Source organism: Mus caroli, chromosome 15 (assembly GCF_900094665.2).
Source record: "Mus caroli chromosome 15, CAROLI_EIJ_v1.1, whole genome shotgun sequence".
NCBI lineage: Eukaryota > Metazoa > Chordata > Mammalia > Rodentia > Muridae > Mus > Mus caroli.
In genome coordinates, this window is record NC_034584.1 from 34,687,081 (window position 1) to 34,704,712 (window position 17,632).

Consider the following 17,632-nt stretch of genomic DNA (forward strand, 5'->3'; position numbering starts at 1 on the left):
CAGCTCCTCCTGCGCCGTGCCTGCCTTGCTCCCACCTTGATGATAATGGACTGAACCTTTGAACCTGTAAGCCAGCCCCAATTAAATGTTGTTTTTTTTTATATAAGACTTGCCTTGGTCATGGTGTCTGTTCACAGCAGTAAAACCCTAACTAAGACACCATCCTAGCATTAGCTTTTAAAAGCACTTACCTTTAACATGGAGATTGTTTAGGGTCTTAACAAGAATAGTGTAATGACATGGTGCAAGTGAGACACAGAATGGACCGGGCTGTCTCACACAGTCACCGTAGAACTCAATATGACCCTTGTGGGCAGTACACAGACCACGGGAATTCTGCACTCCAGCTCTGACTTAACTTTTCCCATGTTTGTTTATAATTGAAATTTGACTTTTACCAAAGCACTTCCTTTTTCCAGGGCATTCTGTGTTCTCACAACACATTCCACTTCGCTGGAGTAGTTCTGTAGGTTTTTTTTTTCTTCCTGTATTAAAAGATGAGCTACTTGTGTTTAAGAGCAGAGTTTGAATATCCTCTCCTCTACAGACACCCCTATCACCCACCGCAACACTTCTCATCCCACTGGGCTGTCTTCACAGTTACTGCTTCAAGCTCCTCTCCTCACCAACCTGCACAGTTCTCACCTCTCTGCTCTCTGCCACTGTAAGTCAGGTAAACACGGTGCACGAAAGCTACACCACAGTCTGAGTATTACACTCTCTTGAAATCTCCGTCATCACACAAATTAGTCCATTACCTTTCAATTCAGCTGCGTTCAAGTGTTCAGGATATGGACAACGGAGGAGAGATGATTTGCCAGAATGGGATGTGAACGACCCTTCCTGCTTTTGAGCAGAATTTCTGTTCTTTTCTGAAGCTTCATGAGCTTAGTCTGCATTCCCATTATCACTTTTGCCAGTCCAGTCTTCCACCTTCCCACCAGAATACCTCATTAAAGGACCATTTACCTAATTCCAGGGTTTTCTTAGCCCATAGCTCCAAACTCTTGACATTCATACCATAGACATTTTCAAAAACTTAAGAACCATGCCAATAGGTTTATTATATCAATGACCTTACATGTTGTTTTCAATATTCTTTTTATTTTTTCGAGATAGGGTTTCTCTGTGTAGCCCTGGCTGTCCTGGAACTCTGTAGACTAGGCTGGCCTCGAACTCAGAGATCCGCCTGCCTCTGCCTCCCAAATGCTGGGATTAAAGGCAGCGTGCACCACCACGCCCGGCGAGTGTTTTCAATATTCTATACTGATTGCTTTTTTCATCTCTGTGTGGAAATTTCTGCAAGAAGCAAGAGATTTGTTTTAGATTTTGGTTTGAGGGTATATACAGCCTCATTATACAGCCTACCATGGAGGGGACAGCATAGCAGTAGAGGCAGCTTGTGGCTACAGCAGAAGGAGCATGAAGTAGTTACTCACATCTGGGTAAGCCAGGAAGCAGTGACAGAGTAAGAAATGGGGCCGGGCTATTGACCTCAAGTCCCACCATCAGACCTCTCAACGAATCCATATTCTCTGCAAAGAGTGTAGCTACTCCTAGCCTTTCCCAGCTTGTGCTGGCCACCGGTCTTTATCAGCTTGTGGGTACAACATTCCTATAAAGACACTTGAGATGGCATTTAGGTCCTGCCTTGATAATTCAGGGTACTCTTCCCTTCTCAAGTTATTTAATTAAATCATATTTACAGCTCCCCTTCTAATCCATAAGAAGACACAAATTTCCATAGATGTTGACTTGGATATATTTGGGCACCATTGGTTTAATCTACATCAAAGCATTCGCATGAATCCTGTCACATGACTTGTACACAGCCACGTGTAAGTTGTTAGAGAGGCGACAGAAATCCAGCACATTGAACTTGAACTTCCAGAGCTTAGGGTCTTATGGGAAAGCTAGAAGACAACTCTACAATTGAAGTTCATAATGAGGAGAAAGCCAACAGTGCAAAGGGAATCTGCCTTTTATGAATGCCAGGGGAGGGGACAGTAATATGACATTCTAAGTGTAGTGACAAGAGGGAATTGGCTGAGAATTCATGACTAGGACAAAGTAGCTACCATACTCATACTTGAGTTTTCCTTATGCACATTCCACTCTAAGTTTTGGATCTTTTGTTCCTCCTGTACTATCTCGCCTTTTGGAATAACTTGCCAACCCTTTTCAGGTTAATCCCTTTGGAGAAGATAGATATTCTTCTTTGTTTTAGAACTTCTAAGTCCTTTGTGCTGCCACAGCCCCTTCTACTTTGTTGTTACAACACTTCGTGTCTGCCCTAACTGCTTGTTTGCTGCTGTCCTGTCCTGTTGACTCTCAAGTCCTGGTGAGCACCTGGACTATTCATCATTGCAGTCTTGGTTTCCTGCATTTGAGTGGAACATCTGGCACAGGGTTGACACCAATGAGGACGTGTGATTAAGCAACAAAATGGAGAAGCTGAAATTTCCAATGGAGTAAAATTCATTTTCTACTGACCTTTTATTAAATATGAAATTTTTGAAGGTAGAACACACACACACACACACACACACACACACACACACACACACACGAACACAAGCACAGACTTTCACATAGGCCAGGCAGAAGCAGGCTAATGGCTTGTTTATCCCTCCTAGTTGTGTGACTCTGTGTCTCTGAACATGCTTTGGTCTTGCCTGTGTTTGTTTGCTTGCTTTGGTTTTGTAAAACCCATGGTTTGAATGAAAGTATTTCTGGACTCCCCATCTATCTGTTTTTCCATGATGCTTGCTATTCCCAAGTCAAACTGTTGCATTGTTTCTGCATCTCTATCTGTTGGCACCGTCCTTCCTTTCCTTGCATTGTCTGGAGACTGCCTAGGAACCCCTTAAGCCACAGCTCAGATATCTATAGCTCCCATGTCTACCCCAAAGCTGCAGGACTCCTCATTGCTCTTCTATCTTTCCACATCACATGAAAATATCCACCTCAGTGTGTCATGACTGTCAGTGTGTTTCCTACTCTGCCTCCCATCTCACCTGTTCTCTCTCTCTTGCTTTCATACTTTACATTTCTTTACATTGTTAGTATTAAAGTACAATTCTATCAATTAACAGTGAATACAATTGAATTAATTATCCCCACATCTCTATTGCATGTAAGCATTTTGGGATATGGATGAGAAGAGTGTTGTCAACATGACAGTGAATCAGTTATTACTAGTATGAGCATATCACCTCGCCTTTAGAGTTTACAAGACTATAAACTGCAACGTTCTTCAGCTATATAAATTAAACCCAAATAACCATCCAAACACAAGCCTCTGTTAGCTACAGATGGATTTGTCTGGAAAGGGAGGTATAGCTCACCTCTTAGTGGGAAGTAACAGGTGTTAACCTTTTTGAGCTACCTGGACCATTTGGTAATTTACTCTTAGTAAACTGCTTAAATAGAACCATAGTGGCCCAGAAAGTTAGCGCATCTTCCCAAAGGTAAGCAATTTCCTCTCCTCTCCCTTATTGGATTAGTCCTTAATGGCCTCTTTAAATCTTAATGACTTCCCCAGAATGTGGAATGGTCTAGGCTTTCATGGTAGTCTAAGCATTTCAAATCAAATCACATTTATTTATTGAGCTCTGTGCAAAGCATGGTACTTAGCTGCGGGGCAAACAAAGATGAGTAAGACATAGTTGCTGTCTTCAAAAGGGTCTGCTTTACTAAGCATACAAGGCAGGCGCGTGATAAATTAAATAATAATACATGATTTAAATAACAATTCAAGAGACCGCTGAAAAGATTTTACTAAGTGATTAATTGACATATTAATTATTTAGACTTCATATAGTAGGCAGAACAGAGAGAATTATGAAGGAGGAAGTATTTGAATTGGGCCTTCAAAAACAGCTGGTGAGGGAGAAGAAATTGCCTTTAGCTGGGGACATGAGTGCTGCTTACTAGTTACCAAGTGAGTTGGGTAGCACTAGAAGAGAGTGCAGATGATGGGGCAATACACATCAGAACTGAGGGAGTCTCATTACTGGGAAGGAAGCTACAGCCAATATAGCATGGGACATGGTCTGGGTGGGCAGTCAGCATCAAGAGATCCAGCATAGTGCTCGCTTTGGCAGCACATACACTTAAAAAAGAGAGAGAGAGAGAGAGAGAGAGAGAGAGAGAGAGAGAGAGAGAGAGAGAGAGAGAGAGAGAGAGAGAGAGAGAGAGAGATCCAGCATAAAGGAGAAAGATGTCAACATAATCGCTTTGACCAGAAGTAATGATAAATCGTCGCAACAATGATGTACAGTGGCTGCCTTGGTAGTGGCAGCAACCAAGAACTTTTGAGTGCTTATTAACTGCCAGGCACTTACAGAGTATTTTATTTTACATATCGATATTTCTAATCTTGTTAATTTGTGGATTAGATATTATAATTCACATTTTGCAGAAAAGGATATCCAGACATCAGTTCACAAGTCAAGAGTATCTCCTAGTTCAATGGCATGGGGGGGGGGTTCTAACCACAATTACCACAGCATCTAGGCAGAGGCCTTTTGCCAACTTCCCATCCTCTAAGATTCTAAGAATTAGACAGGAGTTGGTAGAAGAGGAACTTTTAAGCTGACATGCACCTCTCATCCACCATGTACTCACCAGCTCATGACCTTAAGCTGAAACCACTAAATGGCATTTGTACCACTTGATGGATATAGTAGGATACCTTTTCACTTGGACTCTGTTTTTGCCTGCTCTATCCTTCTAGCTCTGAAATCTTGATCCTGATTCCCGGCCCCAGCCTCTGCACTGATTGTTGGATTGGTTTTCTCCTGTCTTAAAGCTTGATATTCACCAGTAGACCTTGTTTTGGATCTTGTTTGGTCTATCTCTAATGAGTTCCAGTTTACATGCCCACCCCTAACCCAGGCTTGTAGGACCCAACAGTGTCGTCACCCAATGGTCCTATACACAAACCTGCTTTGGAGCTCTTTCTTCCCTAGTCCCCAGGTAAAGTTGCACAGGTGGATATGTATTTGTCTAGCCCCAGTGATACATTTCCTCCAGCAAGGCTCCAACTCCTGAAGGGTCCAGAGGCTCCCCAAACAGCATCATCAAGTGAGGACCAAATGTTCAATACATGAGCCTGTGAGGAACATTTCTCACTCAAAACACCACAGGATGGATGGGTGGGCTCAGAAACAAACATAATTAGCCCATTTGGTAACTAATGAGTTCAGCTGGAGCAGTAGCAAGAAGATAAGCTTGCTATATTTCACTGGGATCAGGATACAGAAGGAAATATCTAAAGTATTTGGTATCATGAAATGTCTGAAGTATGCCATTTCTAAAAAATCATGTTTAATAGACACACAATTTAAAAACCATTTCAGCCACGTGTCTTGGATGGTCCACGCCTGGGCCATGTATGCATGGAATCTATATTGGGTAGATTTTTCGTTCTAGTTTTAAAGGATACATAAGAACTGCGGGATATTTTAGAACAGTGTTTTGTAAGAGACAATTTGGGGTTGGGGATGCCTATGAAGCTCAGATGGATGAGCTGAAGGTTCCTAGGGCATACCTCAGATTTGCCAAACTGGAAACCCTGCCACTGCAGGTCATTTACTTTGAATTCAAATCTCAGGTTTCATCCTCACACCAAAATTTTAAAGAGAGGAAGACTTTGGATTTAGTCATTTAGTCATCTTTCAAAATCATAAGGACCCTTGTGATTCACTTGGTTATAATAATAGTTTTGGTTTTGTTAGCATTATTATTAACATGATTTTAACACCCCATGATTATATAATGACTTTTTAAAATTCTAGGTTACAACCTCTTTAGGTCATAACTGTCGCTCTCTCCCCTTCTGTTTTCTGCCACCTGATATTTGCTTTTCTCTGGCTACACAGATTCTGTCGCCATGTGGCTTCTACTGACTTCCCTTTCTCCATTTCTGCCTTCTCTGTGATTTTATTGTCTGCATAGCAGCTGGTGCATGAGGTTTTAAATCAAAGATTAGTAGATTGCTGCATAAGATAATTCTCATAGCTTTTATTTGTTTTTATTTCCCAGCCTCATGAATAATTTTAATATTTGTAGGATTACAGAAGAAATAAAACTGTGATTTGTATATCCTGAGCTTTATAGTTAAAACCACATGTTCTATCATGTATCCTTTACGCTCGCCCACTTTCTCCCTTTAATGCGGTTTGTGTCCTGCATTTAGACTCCCTATGGGAGATAACTCACTCAGTAACTTTCTGATTGGAACAACCTTGGCAGCTGTGTGGCCACACAAGCCGTTGCTAGATTTGAGTCAGACTCTCATCCCAGGTCCAGTTAACTGTGGTCAAGTTGGTAGAGTCACCTGCCCAGAATACCCCAAAACAGGAAACCATGGTCCAGTCAAGAGGTTGAAACATTGACCATCTGCATCCAATCTGTTAGTGCTCAGTGGTTTGGGGCTTTGGGAAGTGGTCTATCATGAATTATAGTTTAATATATCATTGCCTGCGTCAAATATTTAGATTCACTGTGGGGGTTGTTCTTGTTCCTGCAAGGAAGTGACTTCAAACTCCATGACTGGGTGTTTGTCACTGTGACCTTCCTGTTGAGGTGCAATGACAGGACTCAGCATATTCCTAGAGTCATGCACAACTGTTTTTTATTCTACAGAGGCTGGATGCAAAATAAAATTTCATGTATATTTATTCCAAGTGCTAGCTTGAAATATTTATTCCAAGTGCAAGACAATAAAGTTGGCTGGAGGAATCTATAGCTATCAAACAATCACAGGCCCGAGTTTCTTCAGACTAGAGCATCAATTCCGAACTAGGTTCCTAGAGAAACAGTGCATTATTATCTATAGCAGGCATGTCAATCGATTGTTATGGACTCTGCTTGAAATGACAAGAAGTCTTTATTTACAGGGACCTGTTTTCTCACACGGGATAGGCAGTGTTAGTGCTCCCCATGTTCACGAGGCAGGAAAATTTATTCTACCTGTGTATCACAATACAGAATAATTTAAATGATAATTATTTTTGAATACTAACTGTTAAACATATGTCATGGGTCAGGAAAGTTCTCTTCAAAAAGTATTGTTCCTTTCAATAGGATATTTCAAATTTATATTCTGTGACATCTTTTCTACTGGCATTATTGTAACATCTACAGCAGTCATTCAACAAATATTTGTCAGGAGCCTATTGTGTTCCAGATGAGCTCCTTGTCTTGGTCAAAAGGGTGTTCCTGCTTGCTTGGGTCTTGCCTTCAGTTGCAGGAGGAGCACAAGAACAAACAGCATGATATCAAATAGCAATAAAGAAACTTGTTAAGAGCAGCAGACAAGACAGCGCAGAAAGAAGAGTGCTGCCTGTGTGTACGTTAAATGGGATGCCCAGAGTCATAACATTTGCGTTGTGACCTGGTGCTGGATGAACAACAATGAAGAACTTATTTCTCTATTGTTATATGTCATGGTATATGATAATACTATGCCCTGGTATGATTTATGGACAATTGAGGCTACATGTATCTTGTGACTGAAATTTCTCATCCAGGTATATACTCAACAGATGTGTGCAGAGGGCATGCCACCAGACACGTTATATTATGCATAAAAATATCATATGCATATTCATAATGATGATGCTAATATTTGCAATGTCATCAGGGTGCTCAATACCAGCAGAATGGAATTTTGACTTGTACAATATCTCCAACTGACACTGGTTTATTGCTCTGAAAACCTACACTGTTCCAGTATTGTAAATCTCAAATTGTAAACTGTCCAAATGTCCAAAAACAAACAAACAAAAATAGAATACATGTATAGCTTTTGTTAGGTCACATTATAGAATTCACCAATTACAAAGAACAACATACATCCGTATGCTAATCATGGATGCATATTTAAGATAAAATGCAAAGTAAAAAATGTCAGATGCAGCAGGATACCTGGTATTTATGTAAAGTCCAAGGAAGAGGCACCAAGTTGAGGGGATGCAAACAAAATGGTACACTGAAGACAAGTGAGGTGGTGACGGGCTCCCCGTGTCTCCATGTTCCACATCGGGAGATTCAACTGAATGTTGATTGAAGGTACTCAGAAAAAATTGCACAAAATCTATAGACTTTGCCTCTTGTCATTAGACCCTAAACAATGCAGTATAGCAACTATGCCACATTTGTACTCCATGCATTGTAACCTAGAGACTGTCTGAAACACATAGGGAGATGATGAAAGAAGCTGGAGTCTGGCTTTAGAGGCTCTGGGATTCTTTTGCTAAATCTAGGGACAACTCTTTAGTGTTTGACACAAACAGAAGAAAGGGCTTGGGAGTGTGGGCAGTGTCTCTTCATCTACAGAGAAGTTCACATCCCTTTAGTCTCCGAATTACACCTGTGATTCTTCATTGAGACCACATTGTTATTCCATGCATTTAAGTGTCTGTTATAGTTTCCAGAAGAAAAACTTATACCAGCATGGAGACATACACCCACCAGTACACCTAGGGTTGGAAAAGTTGAAGTAGGAGGATCATGAATTCTCAAAGTAGCCTTGTTTATGTAATAAAACTTTCGTAAGAAGAAAATTTCTCAAGAGCTCAATCCATTTCTAAACTGTGGGACTTTGCAATATAACGAAAACATCAAAGCTTATACCGGGGAATTTAAAAATATGAATAAAAACAGCTATAAAGAAGATATTTTAAAAATTAATGATATCATTATATGTCTATTAAACACAAATGTGATTCTTATATAGTTAGGAAAAGGTGTTTCATTATCTTTCTTTTTATTCACTTCTATTTTTATTTAGTTTCTATTTTGTTTACTTGTGAAAGATATTGGTGAATAATTTTATTTATCTTAAAGTATATCCAGGGGTGATCTATATATAATAGTAATAGGAATAGCCTTTATACTGAACATGACTTAAGGCACTTTACAGAATAAATACTGGTAGTGAATAACTCTGAGCAAATTTTGTATTGGTATTCATTTAAAACTCTATACATATCAAATAAGGGAACACTGACCAGAATGTAAGTTTTCTGTCATTATTATTAATATGTAATTTCTAAGTGAACTACTTATGCATATATAATAGAATACCATGCTGAAATAATAAAGGTCACCGGCCATAAAAAAGATTTACCTGTCTACTCACCTACCTGTGATTATAATCCCATTTATGCTAATATTGGAGTGCTCATTTCTAAGGACGGGGGGGTTGGAGATTTGTTGCATGCTATGACTGACAGCCATTGATTTACTGAGTGACTTAATACCCACTCTACTGTTAGGCAGGAAGCTGCACAGCAATCTCACTGCAAAGGAAAAACTCTTATTGTACCTTTTTTTTTTTTTTTCTGTTGGAGAACTTGTAATTTTGTTTTTCCTATGTGTGGGTCTGTGTGCTCACAAGTACACATTTGTTCACATGCTCTGCACCTGTTAATCAGAGCTCATCACCCAAAGTGACACAATCTCCTCATAGCCCTTAGTCACACTTGGTCTCCTTATGGCATCACAACTGTAGGACTTGAAGGTTGCTAAGAGAAAGGGGAAATTTTGCATTTGGAATCTGGGGAGTCTGTAGAGCAGAAGAGACTATGATACTCTCAAATCAAATTTTAGACACATTTACTGGGGCATGTACCATGGTCTTGAGTAAGGCCAAATCTAGGATAGGCATAAAAAAATTCAATGATTAAAAATCACAATATAAATTACTATAAAGGGAAAACATACCTAAAAGCAGAGGACTTGCTTGAACAGAATTTGGGTGGTTAAAGGACAGGGGGTTTTCTTTGGTAGCAGACATGAGTACTGGGTACACAAAGCAAAGGCAAGAACTGCAAGCCAGATAACTCTTTCCTCGGCTGATCATGGACCTGCACTTCCTCCCACAGCAGTGGTTCTGATCAGCTCTCTTATTTGGGATTGGGTGTGTGGGCTCTATTTGTGCCTTAGAATAGCAGCACAAAGAATCAAATGGGACATTTCTTCACACACAAAGAAATAGAAAGGGCCTTTTCTTAGGCTGCTGCTCTGGTGAGACTCAGCCCCGGGAACTGTGGAGACATGTTCTTACAGACACTGCATTACATCTCTGCTAGGGAGGGCAAGCATTTGTATTTCAATAGGTCTGCAGACTACTGTTCTAGATCCACCATAGAGATAATGATAGATGGTTGTATTTTAACTGTCTATCAACAAAGCGAGAACCATTAATACTTAAACTCTAGTACTAATGGCTGAAGCAGTGTCTTACCTTTCTAATGCTATGGTGAGACACTATGATCGAGACAACTTTTAGAGAAAAAGAGTCTATTGAGAGCTTACAGTCTCAGATGGCAGCAAGAAGTCAGGCATGGTGCTGGAGCAGGAGCTGAGAGCTTGCATCCTGAGACACAGGCACAGGAAAGGAAGGAGGGAAAGAGGGAGGAAGGGAGGGAGGGAGGGAGGGAGGGAGGGAGAGCGAGAGACAGAGTGAGTTAAGAATGCCTTGGGCTTTTCAAACCTCAAAGCCCACCCAGTGACTCCAAGGACACATCTCCTAATGCTTCCCAAAGAGTTTCTACAACTGAGGGCCAAGCATTTTAGATATTCAAGCCTCTTAGAGCCATTTTCATTCAGACCACAACAAGTAGAAATTAGTCATAAATCAGGGATCAGTGGATGGTTTCATGAGGTAGTAGTAAATGTAGATAGTAGTAAATGTAGATGTAACATCTGGAGAAACTCAACATTCATTACTGCTAGGATTCCATCAGCTTTAAAGGAGCAGTTGTAAGTACTAATTTCAGTATGATTTGAAAGTAGACGAAGTAGGATTTTGGAATCCAGAAAGCCATGGGAGCTTCGTAAACATTCAAAAGACATAGACCTCAGAAGAGATTCTTCAGCCTTTCTTGTTAGTGATGATGGGGCCATTAGGTTGCCTAGAAAAGCATGGCAAGTTGTCATATCTCTAGAAGAATGTAAGAAGTATGAAGCAGGTTTGTAATTTCTATATTTATTGAGCTTGGATTTGGATATAAAAACCTTAAATATTTTTATAGTCTATTCAAGGAGCAGCATCTTGACTAGTGGTGACCCTGAAGTCACGTTGGTGTCCCTAGGATGATTTTTCTGTCCAGTAGATCTGCCAAGGAAGTAACTGGTCCTTCTACTAGTTGGAGGCAGCCAACTGCAGCCTCAATTGAAGCACACTGCTTTTATTATCTTATAAAAAAAAAAACCTAAAGTCAATGTCATCTTTAGAAAGGAGCCTAGTCATGCTTAGGCATGGCATATACTAGGGCCTAACATTCTGGAAAAAGTGGTGCATCTTAAGGACATTTTTAAGATCTGATATAAAACAGTGAAAGTTTAGACCAGGAAAGATTGAAGAAATGAGATGTGTTTATAGAAAGTTTCAATTACCTTTGTTTTTTTTTTAATTTTTTTATTTCTTAAATACTTTTTAAAATTTCTTTCTTTTCTAGGGGAAAACTGAAGAGCAAAAATTAATTCTCATACTTCAATTATAAAGTCTTAACAGATGTTAAAGAAAATGTTTCTGTGAAGGCTGGCACAGTTATATTGTGTTTTGCATTCTCCTTAATTTCTCACCCTCCCCCAGCCCCGTTGAAGAATACATTACATCATCTCCATGTTAAAGGACCGGGGGAAGATATAGAATTCTCAATAAAGTTTTTGAAACAGTGGAAGCAGCTATACTCATAAATCCATGGTGCTTAAAATGGTCGTGAGCTGTAAAATCCCCCTTTAATGTTTCTGAGCATGCAAATGAGAGCAGAATTTGTTTGAAGCCAGTTATTGCTCCACTGGCACCTCCTCAGCGGGGCTGTTGAACATCCTGGCCATCTACAAGTGCCTGCATGCCATAGTGCAGAATAAGTTAACCACTTGCTTCTTTATTAAAAATCTAAATTACCTTATAGGTGCTAATATTAGTCTTAATCAGAGCCACAGAAGTACTAGGCCACACAGCATATCACTGAATAATTTTGATTTTAAATATGATTGGGATCCCAAGTCAAGCCAATTTAAAAAATAATATGGGAAAAATCTTGCATACCTTTTTGTATATATTGCCACCCCTAGAAATTTTGATTTGGTACGTCTATGAAGAAATCTAAAAATATAAATTTTAACAACATCCCCAGATGTTTCTATTGTTAACCAGGCTTGACAACCACTGATGTCTTTTCCTTGTTCTATTTATTGATTCGTTGGTTGGTTCATGTGTGTATATAGTTATATGTAGAAATTAGATAATATGTACATTCTGAGGTTAATATATGAGCTCTACAATATTTATCAAGGAAAGCAGGAATATGTTAAGGACAAATTACTTAAGTGAAAAAAAAAGTCAAAAGCTGAGGGTGTTTGGGGTTGCAGTTGGTAGGAACAGGAGCCAACTTGAATCTTCTCAGTTTAGATCTGTACCCTTCAAGCTGGACCACGGAAAAGTTTGTCAGCTGTCCAGCGGGGTCTTTCTTCTTCCTCAGAGTGTAACAACCAATCGCTTTAGTCTGAGGCCAGTGAGAGTGGGAGAAGCAAACTCCCCTTCCCATTCCCTCCTTCCTTCTGTCTTCTCTCCCTTTCCTTCTTCCTTCCCTTTTCGATAATAACCCAGTAACCTGACATTTGGTGAAATGATAGCCAAGCGTATACAGTGGTTATGTCTAGACTAGGTGTTCTGGGCCTGGTGGTGAGTAGGAGCCCAAGAAGGTACATGTGTGGGATTCAGAGAGCCTGTGAAGCCCTTCATTCTAACATTTGCACCAGTGATTAAGTTCCCTACATTTGTTTCTGGCAGAAATATATAAACCACAACAAGATCCTGATTTTTTTTTTTCTGAGGCAGGATAAGCGTACTCAAATTACCAAGCACAATATACTTTTTGTCTTTTAATTTAATTTAATTTAACTTTTTTTTTTTACTTATTCACTTTACATCCCATTCACTGTCTCCCCTCCTGGCCACCCCTCCCACAATCCTTTCTTCTCTCTCCCCTCCCTTCTCCTCTGGGAATCCTCCCTACCCTGGCATTTCAAGTCTCTGGGAGACTAGGTGGTTGCTCTTCCACTGAGGCCAGGCAAACTGATTCAAATATGATTCAAATATCAGCCCCACCCAACAAGACAAAGCAAGAACAAAAAACACATCCACAAGGCATCTAGAACAGTGCCTGCATATAGTGCGTAAGACATCTAGAAATAATGCCTACATATACTGACCCAGGGAAGATGCCAGAAAAAAAAAAACATTGCATTCTCGACCTGCTTTCTTAATTATTTTTCATTGGTCTAAACTAAAAATGATACTGTAGCTTGCAACCGAAGAGCTCCAGAGAGTGTGGCAATACTTTTGGGGAAAAGATTCAAATACTCAAGTCAATGATCCTGAGTGTACTGGCTGGTTTTGTGTCAACTTGACAGCTGGAGTGATCACTGAGAAAGGAGCTTCAGTTGAGGAAGTGCCTCCATGAGATCCAACTGGAAGGCATTTTCTCAATTAGTGATCAAGAGGGAAAGGCTCCTTGTGGGTGGAACCATCCCTGGGCTGGTAGTCTTGGTTCTATAAGAGAGCAGGCTGAGCAAGCCAGGGGAAGCAAGCCAGTAAGAAATATCCCTCCATGGCTTCTGCATCAGCTCCTGCTCCCTGACCTGCTTGAGTTCCAGTCTTGACTTCCTTGGTGATGTACAGCAGTATGGAAGTATAAGCCGAATAAACCCTTTCCTCCCCAACTTGCTTCTTGGTCATGATGTTTGTGCAGGAATAGAAACCCTGACTAAGACACTGAGTCTTCGCTGGCATCAAGAAACTGGGGTGAGGTCTGGCAGTCTAGGGAGCCACTGGTGAGCAGAGAGTGGAAGCATGATCAGGAGGGCTTAGAACGGCTCCCCACTGTCTCTCCTTTCTTCTACCCTATGTATCCACTGTAAGGTGATGCTGATGGCCGGTGGTCCCCATTCCTTCCCATCCCTTATGTCATGTTTGCTCATGAATGAATCTCTTATCTTTCTCATATAAGACATTTTTTCATTTAAACTAGCCTCTTAAAACACGTGGTTAAGGGTTTATCAGCAACAGATCACTTAAACTGTGCATGAAAAACCCATCTGTCTACCCTTTCCTATCTGTTACCCTGGGTGAACTAGCCTCATTTCTACTGAGGCAACTCATTCTCAGTTCTAAAGGGCAGAAGTAAATTGGCCTCACGAGTGCAACACTGAATGGTGTTATAATAAGATAACTCCAGCACCGTGTTCCATAGCCTTTCACTTGATGAAAAAGTTCACACCGCTGTTTTCCCACCCTCCTCCTTGGCACCGTCAAACTACCTCTGTTGGTTCATTCACTTCAAGCATACAAAATGTCCTCATATTTCTACTTTTTAAAAAAGATTTATTTATTTATTATTTATTACACTTTAGCTGTCTTCAGACACTCCAGAAGAGGGNCCCAGATCTCATTACAGATGGTTGTGAGCCACCATGTGGTTGCTGGGATTTGAACTCCGGACCTTTGGAAGAGCAGTCGGGTGCTCTTACCCACTGACCCATCTCACCAGCCCATATTTCTACTCTTAAAATGTCTTTAGAACCCTTAATCCCAGGTAGCGGTTGTCTTCACATTTCAGTTCCATTTTCAGCAAAATGCAAACCGTTTGTGCTCTCCTCTTTACATTCTTCCCCTGGTCAGCCTCTAATTCTTTTGTTTCCACAATCAGAGAAACTTACTTTACCGTGACAGAGATGACAGACAGCCTCAGTTTTTGTCAAGGTCAATGACCAACTCCTCTGATCCCAGCAATCCTTTAGTAAGATGGTCATTTTTTATTTTCTGAAAACTGTTCCCTAAAGCTGTTGCCTGCCTGTGGATGCCATTCCTCTAACTGGGCTGCCTTGTCTGGCCTCAGTGGGAGAGGTTACACCTACCCGTGCCAGAGTAGGGGTATACCTTGTGGGGAGGCTCCACTCTCTCAGAAGAGAGGGGAATGGGGAGATGGGGGGAGGGACTGTGTGAGGGAGCACTGGGAGGGGGCCAACGATCAGGATGTAATACATTAATTAAAGGGAAAAAGAGAAAATGTTCTCAATAAACTTTCAAATGTCAAAAAGAAAAAAAAAAGGCCTACTTGTCTTTAAAGAAAGCATAGCATTTTTTTGTTCCTGTTGGAGAAGTTATTGTTTCTCATGACCCCAACCTTCATTCCTACCTGCAGACTTTAGAGAACCAGAGGGCTAATTTTCTCACTTTTAATAATCTATTCTCCTTTGCCAGGAGAACAAATATTTGCTAGTTCATCCCCTTGCTGTTTTCCCCCACAGCATCTACATTCTTTCAATAACCTCACAACTTAGTCACTGGACTATAGAGTATGCACTTCAAACTTAACTCATGTCTGAAGCATCCTTGAAGCGTACTCGTCAGTGAGCTCCAGTAACTAAAGTGTGTGTGTGTGTGTGTGTGTGTGTGTGTGTGTGTGTCTGTGTGTGTGTGATATTTCTCAGGTTCAGAACCATAGAGTCTTCTTTAACTTGTCCCTCTTGTTTTATTCACCATACTTACTCCATCAGCAAAGCTCCTGGCCTCTCCTTTCAGACCATTGCTCATCTCCAGTCTCCACTCCCATGGCCTATTCCTGCCTAGACTACTGAAATCCTCCTGACTGTTCTTGTTGCTTGCCATTTGCCCTCTCTTTCAGCTTCCATATAGTAACTAGAGCAGCCATTTCTGAAGCCTGTCAGTGGCTATATGACTCAAAATCTTTCAATACTTCCCATCAAACTTAAAATTCAAACTCCATATGTTATGGTTTGGTATAAAATGCCCCATGTAGTCTTCTGTGCTTTAACAGTTGGTCCCCAATTGATGGCAATGCTTAGAAAGGCTGTGGAATTGAGGCCTCACTGGAGAAACTGGGTTGCTGGGGGAAGGGCTGGGTCACAGCGGAATCCAGGTCCTAGCTCTCTGCTTCCTGGTGGACCAGTCAGAATCTGAGAGAACAAATTTAGACTCAGGAGCAGCTATCGATAGGAACTGTTCTCAACATAACCTTACCTTCCTCACCTCCTGTAAGTTGGTTTTTCGGTTATTCTATCATGGTGATGACCTGCTCTGCGCCTGTGTGACCTCCTCTTCATCCACAGTGTAACTTGTCTCTATCCCTCTGGGTCTTGTAACAGATAAGACTTCCCATTTTAGAGATTCTACATGATCACCTTTTTTGTCTAGAATGCTATGGGATTTTTTTTTCCCAGTTTTCAAACACTGTATACAAAAGCACAGTGTCAGAACTTGTAGAAAATGGGATGGGAAGAATCGGGTGGAGTGTCAGCTCAGATCTATCCATTGTTTCACTTTTTAAGCCCCTTGAAGAGGAAGGCATCCTGGTATCCCTTCATGCACTGAACTGAGTGGGATTCATGCAGGAGGATGACATCACTTAACGTCATCTATCAGAACCACCGAGCCCCTTTGCTTCCCCATAATTCAGGCTGGTTGCTGTGATGAGCTGTATGGCGTTGCACAGGGAGGTCTCCATCCCAGTGTGGGTCAGCACTGTGTAGACATCCTTGCTCATCTCTATTTCTTCCTCCTCACAGTGGATGAACAGGACCTATGGTAATGTTGACACAATGAGCAAGTGGTCAATTTGGATGCTACAGGGGACTGTGGTAACTGGTGAGTTGCATCTGGGTGACACCTCAGTTGGTGGCCATGGTGAGGACAGGGGCTATGCCACTCTCTAGGGCCTGGTTGAGGAAAGAGAAACTCCACAGGTAGAGGACATGACCACAGATCACGTAGCCTCAAGACAGATCTCCATTTTAATAAGGTACCTAAAGGCCTGAAGGGCTTAGCCAATTAAGCTCTCCTTCCCAGACACTCCTCCCTGCAAAAGGTATTTAACCTCAGGCCTACCCTGAGAAAGTGGGGTGCGATTTTACTCATCACAACTCTTTTCCATGACAATAAATGCCTTAAAGCCATGGACTGTCTCTTCTCATCAGGATCTGCCATGGGGAGGGCTGTGGACTGGACTCAGTGGGTCCCTCAACCCTGGGGAGAATCAGGGTCCCTCTACTCAGGTGGGCAAGGATTCTGCGGGGTGACAAACAGACACAAACACCAGAATATTGAATCTGAGTGTAATTTCTCAAAGCGAGCATCAAACTTATATTCCAGAAGAAGACAAGGAAGTTAAGGTATACATTAAGGTTATCCAAGGTACATTGAGGTTACCCAATGTAAAATGACTCTTTACATAAAACAGAGAAATGCATACATAAAAGCTAACAGGAACCAGGCAGTGTTTACAACTGGGATAAAAAAAATCAGTGTTTACAACTGGGATAAAAAGCAGCCCCACCAAAGGTCAGCTTATTCTTAGAAGTCAGGGGCAAGGGCTTCATGCCCTTGCCATAGTTAATCCATCTTCTCCCTATGCCGTTGTAAATTCCTGTATATGGGAGTGACTCAGCTGTTATCCTATGTATTTACTCTAGTTCCTTTTTAGACCACAACCCACCTTCCTCCTAGGCCATTGTAAACTCCTGTGTATGGGAGTTACTTAGTTGTTATTTTAAATATCCATAGAGAACCTCCATTAAACAGAGGAACCCA